The sequence below is a fragment of the Octopus bimaculoides genome, chromosome 2 (assembly GCF_046866305.1).
Source record: "Octopus bimaculoides isolate indiv1 chromosome 2, ASM4686630v1, whole genome shotgun sequence".
In the NCBI taxonomy this organism is placed as follows: domain Eukaryota; kingdom Metazoa; phylum Mollusca; class Cephalopoda; order Octopoda; family Octopodidae; genus Octopus; species Octopus bimaculoides.
The window spans coordinates 159,052,363-159,061,861 of NC_142929.1; positions in this window are offsets into that span (position 1 = coordinate 159,052,363).

A 9,499-nucleotide genomic window follows, 5' to 3' on the forward strand; every position below is an offset into this window, starting at 1 on the left:
TTTGTCACCACGACCATTAGAAACAGTGAGAATAAAGATAGGTTTTAACTACTTTGGAACTTTATGACAGATTGACTACTCGAATAACTCTGTTTCCCAGATCTGGTTGAATTCATGCAGACTCGTCACTCGGGTATTGCTAATCCATTTCTCTTTCCTTTTTTTCTACACCCTCTTCTTATGTTGAACCCCTTCCTAGGTTTTGTGCTGACCCAATCTTTCCTTCCTTCCCACCAAGGTTAATTCTTTAAATGCTTGCAACGGTTCAAGAAAAACTTTCATGGTGCAGGTCTATAATATAGGATGGCTTACGAAAGATATGAGTACGACTTTTTCCTCAAGACTCAGAAAATGAAAGAGAAAATAAATTCGTGTATGAGGTAGAAATCTTTATTCACATGAACGTACAGAGTCTTCGTGGCTTTAAATGTAGACACCGAAGTGCCGTTCAGTTTCCTAATGCAACTAATGTGAGCATAATTCTTCATAGTAGCAATGATGTTAGCCACATAGATTATTTTAATAACGACGATTAATGCATAGACAGTACTTTTCATTACTTCCTTTTTGAATAATTTCTCAATGATTAATTTCTCAATCATTATGTGTGTGTATGTGTGTATACATATATGTATACATACATGTGTGTATAGATGGTTTATGTGTGTGCATATATGTATATATATATATGCATATATATATATATATATATATATATATATATATATATATATATATATATATATATATATGTATGTATATATATATATATATATGTATGTATGTATGTATATATATGTATGTATGTATATATATATATATGTATATATATATATATATATATATATATGTATGTATGCTTGTGGGTGTGTATATGTATGTATATAGTAACACACACACACGAACCGAGAACACACGCACACATGTATTTAAATATATATTTCTTAATGGATTAATTAATTGATTGATCTAATGTAGATAAGATCTTGGGTTTGTTTAATTTTGTAATTAGCATTTCACATGCATATATACATGAATATATGTGCCTGTATATTTATTTATGCATGTATGTACACAAAGACACGTACACAAACCTATGTACATATGTATGTGTGTGCGTATCAACCTGTGTTTGTGTGTGTATGTGTATGAATGTGAGAGTGTTTATTAGTGTGTGTGTGTCTATATGTATACTCTCTTTATTCTCTTTTACTCTTTTACTTGTTTCAGTCATCTGACTGCGGTCATGTTGGAGCACCGCCTTAAGTCGAGCAAATCGACCCCGGGACTTAATCTTTGTAAGCTTAGTACTTATTCTATCGGTTTCTTTTGCCGAACCGCTAAGTTACGGGGACATAAACACACCAACATCGGTTGTCAAGCAATGCTAGGGGGACAAACACAAACACAGAACCATACACACACACACACACACACACACACACACACACACACACACACACACACACACATATATATATATATATATATATATATATATATATATATATATATATATATATATATATATATACATATATACATATATACGACGGGCTTCTTTCAGTTTCCGTCTACTAAATCCACTCACAAGTCTTTGGTCGTCCCGAGGCGATAGTAGAAGTCACTTGCCCAAGATGCCACGCAGTGGGACTGAACCTGGAACCATGTGGTTGGTACGCAAGCTAATAACCACAGAGCCGCTCCTGTGCCTATATATGTATGCACATACAAGGAGATCGAGGGGGAGAGAGAGAGAGAGAGAGAGAGAGAGAGAGAGAGAGAGAGAGAGAGAGAGAGAGAGAGAGAGAGGCAGAGACAGAGACAGAGGGAGAGAGAATGCGTGCACTTGAGATATCTTCTATGCACTTTTTTGTCAGTTTCTTTTGTTGCTAAATAGCAGTTACATTAAAAAGTCAAAAGAACAATTTTCACCAAACTGTAAATAACACGTGAGTGTTGAATTACTGAGGAGAATACCTCCTCAGGTTTCACTTCGCTGAATGTTAATGACATTTCAGGAATATTTCAAATCATTCTGTTGTGTTATTTATGCGTTATTACTGATAAAAAAATGATTAATTTTGCTACATTTTAGCACATGCAACGCGTATTTAATTTGTTAAAAAGACACTCCCTACAGTTCGTAACAAAAGTCATCGAATAAAAGTAAGTTAGCGCTAGCATAATTTTTTTTTATATATACAATACATTAACTAGATAACTAGACATAATAACCTGTTTATGAAAGACCGATATGAATCAATAATTACTACTGCGTTCGTTTGCGGGAAAAATACAGGAGTAAACTTCAGTTAGTTTTGTACTTATGGCGTTATCACAAAGCAAAAATTGTGTTTTACTTGCGAATAAATGGTGAATGGATCACGAAATAAATGTTCAACGATATAGACTTAAACGTATCAGGGAGTTTGATGTTCCTATGCCAATAAATATATGATGTTGGATATTCTGATATTGGTAATTTCTTGAATCTGGCTTATCTGAATTATTCAAGTTATTGTTGATTTTGGGTTTAATTTGTAGTCCCACATCAGCCCTTATCGACGAGTTCCTCATCCAAGTATTCCAATCCGTGTCCATCGGGGTTGTTCATTAAGGCACATTTTATTCACGATTATGTAATATACGCGTGTTTCTGTATCTAAATTGTGATTTGATTTGAAGAGAAATATGGTTCCTATTCCCGTAGATGCTAATTGTACTCCGTTATTGCAGAAGTTTTTAAACGCACATTTTGCACCCGGGGTTCAAAACTATTGACAGTGTAAGCGAATTAATGTAAACCTATTTGAAATAATTTATACTTAACTAAACAAACTATAGTTATATATCGAAGATAGATAAATAGATAACTCGCTAGGTAGGTAGGTAGGTAGGTAGGTAGGTAAGATAAATAGATAGATAGCTCGCTAGTTAGTTAGTTAGTTAGTTAGTTAGTTAGTTAGTTAGGCAGGTAGCTAACTAGCTAGCTAGCTAGATAGATAGATAAATAGATCTAGAGGGATAGAGATAAATAGATCTAGAGGGATAGAGATAAATAGATAGAGCGAGAGAATACATAAAAGAAAGGGCTAATTCTGAGGTAAGGAGGTGAACTCAGTACCGGGCATTTGATTTCTTGAATGGACACAATGTGACCCATTATCATCGAGGAATATAATCGCTCATATCAGACCGAAAGTCTGACTGGTAATTATGTATCGTCTTCGAAAAGGCCAAACATAAATTTCACATCGGTGACAATTCATCTGAGAACATAAAAATATAATTGAATATCATAAAGTAGTTTGTACTCTGCACTACTGAATCTGTAAATCTTTCACTCTCCAGCTGTATAAGTTTTAGAATTCGTAGCAAATTCTTCAATACCTTCTATGTTTATAGTATGTGATTGTCATGCCTCTTTCAGTAGTTAGTTGTAACACCTACTGTGTAGAATGGACATTTCCAATGTTAAGTGTATTCTTGTCTGCTGATATAATACTGAGAGGATGTTTACTTCTCACTTCTCGGATGGATGTTGCAATATAACTTTCAGATTGGTAAGGCGGCGAACTGGTAGAAACGTTAGGACGCCGGGCGGATTGCTTAGCGGTATTTCGTCTGTCTTTTATGTTCTGAGTTCAAATTCCGCCGAGGTCGACTTTACCTTTCACCCTTTCGGGATAGATAAATTAAGTACCAGTTGCGTACTGATTCGATGTAATCGATTGCTCCCGCCTCCAAAATTTCGGGCCTTGTGCCTAGAGTAGAAACGAATATAGCTTTAACATTAGTAATACTCTGTCAAAATAATAAAAGAATAAAATAAAAATTTAAAAAATACATTATCTTCGAATTGTTGACGTTTTGAATGTAGCGTAAATTCCTACATTACGAGAACTAATTTGAGACAGGACACAGAAACATACCCACTGACAAGACGCAAACCACATTCAGACTAGATCCGAGCATCCTGGCTTTTGTTCAATACATAGTTTATTTTGACAGTTAGTCTTCTCTGTTTTAAAACAAGAATATGCGATGAATTTGTGTGAGATTTCATTCTTCTAACATCTGATACGATTTAAAAGACATTGAGTTCCTAATTCGCACAAATGACTTGATTTGAAGGAGATTTGGTATTATCGCTCAATAAACACACACAACGCCCTGTCTGGGAATCGAAACCGCGATCTTCCGATCGCGAGTCCGCTGCTCTAACCACTGGGCAATTGCGCATCCACTCTCTACTAACTAAACCATAAAAAATAGATGAAAATTTGGGGTTTAAACTCTGTCAATTATGTCTTATAAGAAATACAGCTAAATAAAATGTGAGTTGTGGGGGGTGTTCATCAGAATTAAAAAACAAAAACAGAAATATCACATCTATATATGTACAACGCTAATAACATTGTGTAGCATAAAAAAAACTATACAATGTTTGGCTTACAGAATCAGTGAATGTCTATTACTCATGATCAGTGGTAATTGAAATATTAAACACATATTTTCAAACATATATGTAAGTCTATAAATAGGCTGCAGATGGTACTAAAAAAAATCAAAACAAAATATAAAAAAAAAGTAATGAATAATCTCATCTAAGTTTGCTGATGAAATCCAAACTTTAGATCACATAGAATAAAATTCGAATTTCATATTTGTTGGCATTCGCAGCCATTTTTCTTCTTTCATATAACTTAATGTCTTATATCTTGGCTGAAAGATCTAACAGTTGCTAAATATCAATTTACTAAAGACACGGAAATTCACTAAGGATAAGATCGTGACATATTTCTTGTCCAAAAGGCATGGATATTCTTTATATGGGGGTGGCGAGATTAAAGCTAAAACCCCGCAAAACGCTAACAGGTGAACTGTTTGATATTGTTTACACACCGTCAACATCTTGACGTTGTTGTAACGTATTCGTTTTATAAGTCTTCTAATTTGCTTGTCTCCTGGAAAGCACAAGAATCATACATGAATACAAATTTCATCATCATCACCGCCAGTTCCTTAGTGGTGATGATTGTTATTGTATATTCCTTTGTGAGTTGTCCATTTACACTCATCGCACACATACATACAGGCATGCACATAAAGACAAATATACAAATACATAGAAGTGCACGCACACATATATACTCATGGTTGCAGAGTATGTATGTGTATGTATGACTGAGGACATATATATAATCCTAGATTCATATATATATATATATATATATATATATATATATATATATATATATATATATATATATATATATATATATATATATATATATATATATATATATATATATATATATAAATATAAATATATATATATATATATATATATATATATATATATATATATATATATATATATATATATATATATGTATGTATGTATGTATATATATATATATATACATATGTATATATGTATGAGCATATATATATGTATATATATACATATATATATATGTAAATATATAAATGTGTATATATAAATATACTGATGTATATATATACATACATTCATCCATACTGTGTCACAAAATGTGTAAACATGTTCACGCACTACTATGCATATTCCATATTATATGCTCATATATACACACTGGCGACTGCACACAGCAACACACGTATATTTACATAAATATAAGTATATATATATATATATATATACATACATATATATAAATATTTGTATATATATATATATATATATATATATATATATATATATATATATATATATATATATATGTATACATATACATATATATATAACACACACACACACACACACATATATATATATATATATATGTATATATATATATGTATGCATTAGATGTGTATGTTAGAGATCATGTCTATTTGCTGTACAACACAATGTGTAAGCTCTCACTTATGATAAACAGAAGACTAACCATGACGTAGGTAACAACGACCATACATGATTCCCTTCTAAGCATCACAGAAATAATAAAGTAGTACGTAGTTAGAGTATCGGACTTTGATATGTCTTCCGGACCTCGTGACACTTAGTCACTGAAATTTTCCGATATATATCATCAATCAATGAAACTAAGAGTATGCTCATAAGAACAATCAAACAAAAATACACATGCATAGAAATAATATACACGGACACTCAAATACATAAATACATATACATCATGCCAATATATAAACATATGTTCACAGACTCACACACTTGTATGTATGCATATTTCTGCATATACATGTCCAGACACACGCATTTTAATATATATATATATTTGTGTGTGGGTGTGTGTGTATGTGCGTGTGAGTGCGTCCATTTTGCGAAGATTACAAAACACTCGATCTCTGAGTCACATTGGTAACTTTTCTTTCGGTGGAAAAATTATATACAGTCACGAGTTCCCCTTCTCTTGTTTGTTGCAAGAAAATTCTCTCTGTTTCTATCTCCGTCTACTTGCACATATACTCATATATACACACTGGCGACTGCACACAACAACGCACTTATATTTACATAAATATAAGTATATATACATACATATATGTAAATATATATATATGTATATATATATATGAATATATATTTATATACACACACACACACACACATATATATATATATATATATATATATATATATATATATATATATATATATATATACATACATATGTATATATAATTATATATATATATACACACATATATATATGTGTGTATGTGCGTGTGTGTGTGTGTGAGTGTGTGAGAGTGTGAGTATATGAATGTGTGTGTGTTTGTGTGTATGTGTGTGTTGTATTTATGTATGTATGCAACGTAAAAATATGAAAATTGTGCGATTTTAATTTTATTTATTAGTTCTATATATGGTAAAATTCATCGGGAAATACACTAGGTGAAATAATTTATTGTAATTCTGTTTGCGTCTTATTTTCTGAATTAGTTAAATTTCAACTTGATCAAAGTCACCTAGCGTACAAACAATGAGGTAGCGTACAAACAATGAGGTATTTCTAAAATTCACGTAATACGATTACTGCTGATTTTTAGATGTACCCTGAATTACAATCCTCATTCTAAGATCGCAGCGTGTAGTTGAATAACTATGAAGTTTTGTTTTTGTTTTAATGTTACCAAAAAGCCTGAAAAATTAATTGTTTCAATTCTGAACATTGTCAGTAATTTTGGCAGAAGAGAAAATTGTGTATTACATCGACCCCAGTATTTCAATGGTACTATATTTTATCGATCCTGGAGGGATGAAAAGCAAAGTTGACCTCTGCGGTATTTGAACTGAGACCGCAAAGATCCGGAAAAAATGCTGCAAAACATTTTGTCAAATGTACCAACGGTTCTCCTACCTCACCATATCCTTTTTTTTTTTAAATAAGAAAATCAAAAGACGATGTATCACTGTTCCTTTTCTTACCGCTTATTTCCCCAGTATTTGAATGGTACCATAATTTATCGTCCACGAAACGATGAAAGGCAAACTCGATTACGGCGGAAATTGAACAAGAAACGTAAAGACAGACAATAGGTCGGTAAATATTTTTACCAGTGCGCTAATGATACTTGCGGTGTGTCGCCTTAAAGAAAATAAATATGTTAGATTCAAATTTTAGCACGAGACCAGCTTTCTTGGAGAAGAATCTAAGTCGGTTACGTCGACCTCAGTGCTCAACTGGTACTTATTTTTCGACCCTGAAAAGATGACAGGCAAAGTTAACCTCTGCTAAAATTGAACACAGAACATAAATTCTGATGAAATGTCGTTTTAAATTTCTTACGGTCTCTATTTATATAAGTGCCAATTTGAGTGCGTCTACGTAATCATTCAAAATGCAATAAATAAAAGTTCACTCGTCTTCAAATCACTCTGATCTTGTGAGACAAGCACATGTCATATCTGATCTTGGGACACAATACCGAGGCCTAGTACAGAACTGGAACCGCTATGATCTTTGAACTGTCTTCTCATGCAAATGTTATCCAAGTATAAACATACTAAAATAAATGCTAACGACCAAATATCCGCTTTCAACCATAAATGCTCTCCAAACTTTTCCAATATTCATACATTAACATAAATCTAGCCTAAGGCGGTGAGCTAGCAGAAAATTTAGCACGCCGGGTGAAATAATTATCGGTATTTTGTCTGCCGTTATGTTCTGGGTTCAAATTCCGCTGAGGTCAACTTTGCCTTTCATCTTTTCGGATTCGATAAATTAAGTACAAGTTGCGTACTTGAGTCGATCTAATCGACTGGTCCCCTCCCACAAAATTTCGAGCCTTGTGCCTAGCGTAGAAAAGAATGTAAATGTAGCCATGTTTTTTATAAAGGTAATTATCTGTTTCACATCAGTAAGAAGTACAGTCGTTTGTTGAATTTCCAGTACTTATCCGAATGGTTGGTGGAAAAAGAGAAAAAAAACCCCCACATTATATCGAAGAACACTACTTCAGATTATTTATATTTCTACTACTATTGTTTGATACCCTTCTTCTTCAACTCTTATTTCTCACTGCCCTTAAGCCGTCATTCATTCCTTATATCGAGTTACGTGCGTTTTTGTTAATCATTTCATATCTTTGAATATTAATTTAAATCGGTATGTAACAGGCTTTCTTAGCTATTTATGCAATATTTCTCTCTATCCTTTCCACTTCCCTGAAGATTATTTTACCCCATTTTTTTTTTTGAGAAGGAACGTCCAACGCCTTGAGGCAACTCGTAGTCGTTTCAAAGCCTCAAGCTTTAAAGTAACTCATATTATACTTCATATTGATCATATCTTGTTTTTCCTAAATGCTTTCTAATTCGCCTATCCTTATGTTTATTTTTTGGAGCAGCAGATACATTTACTCGAAACAAAATTCTGGGGCAACAAAATTTTACAAGGGAACAGAAATGTAAAAAAAATTAAACATTTTGAAACGATATTCTTGGGCAATATGCCAATTATTTTATTTTCAACTCAGAGTCAAAACAATATGCATATAACTTATTCAACCAATATTCCTACAACATACTTTCACTTCTGTTATATATTAACAACATTATAGCATTGAAATAAAACACAAAACGTCATTCCAAGTATACCATTAACAAGCAGCAAAAGAAGTTTACATTAGTTTGTGTCCAGGTTTATGCCTCTGTTCTACTATCTTAGTCACACAGAAATTTTATACTGAAATAGTACCTTATATGACATAGTATTGTAATAACAAAACAACACCTTCCTTCAACGTATATTTGAAACACAAAACCACCGACATTGTACTTCACATACAGTGCTCCATTATTTGCGGACATCCCAAATATTCCTTAGACAACAATTCAAATGGCCGCCAAACTACTGTGTGACGCCATTTCTAGCAAACCTGCCCCCCCCACACACCACACACACACACACACACACACACACACACACATGCAGATATATATATGTATGCATTTATATATGTATATATGTTTATGTATATT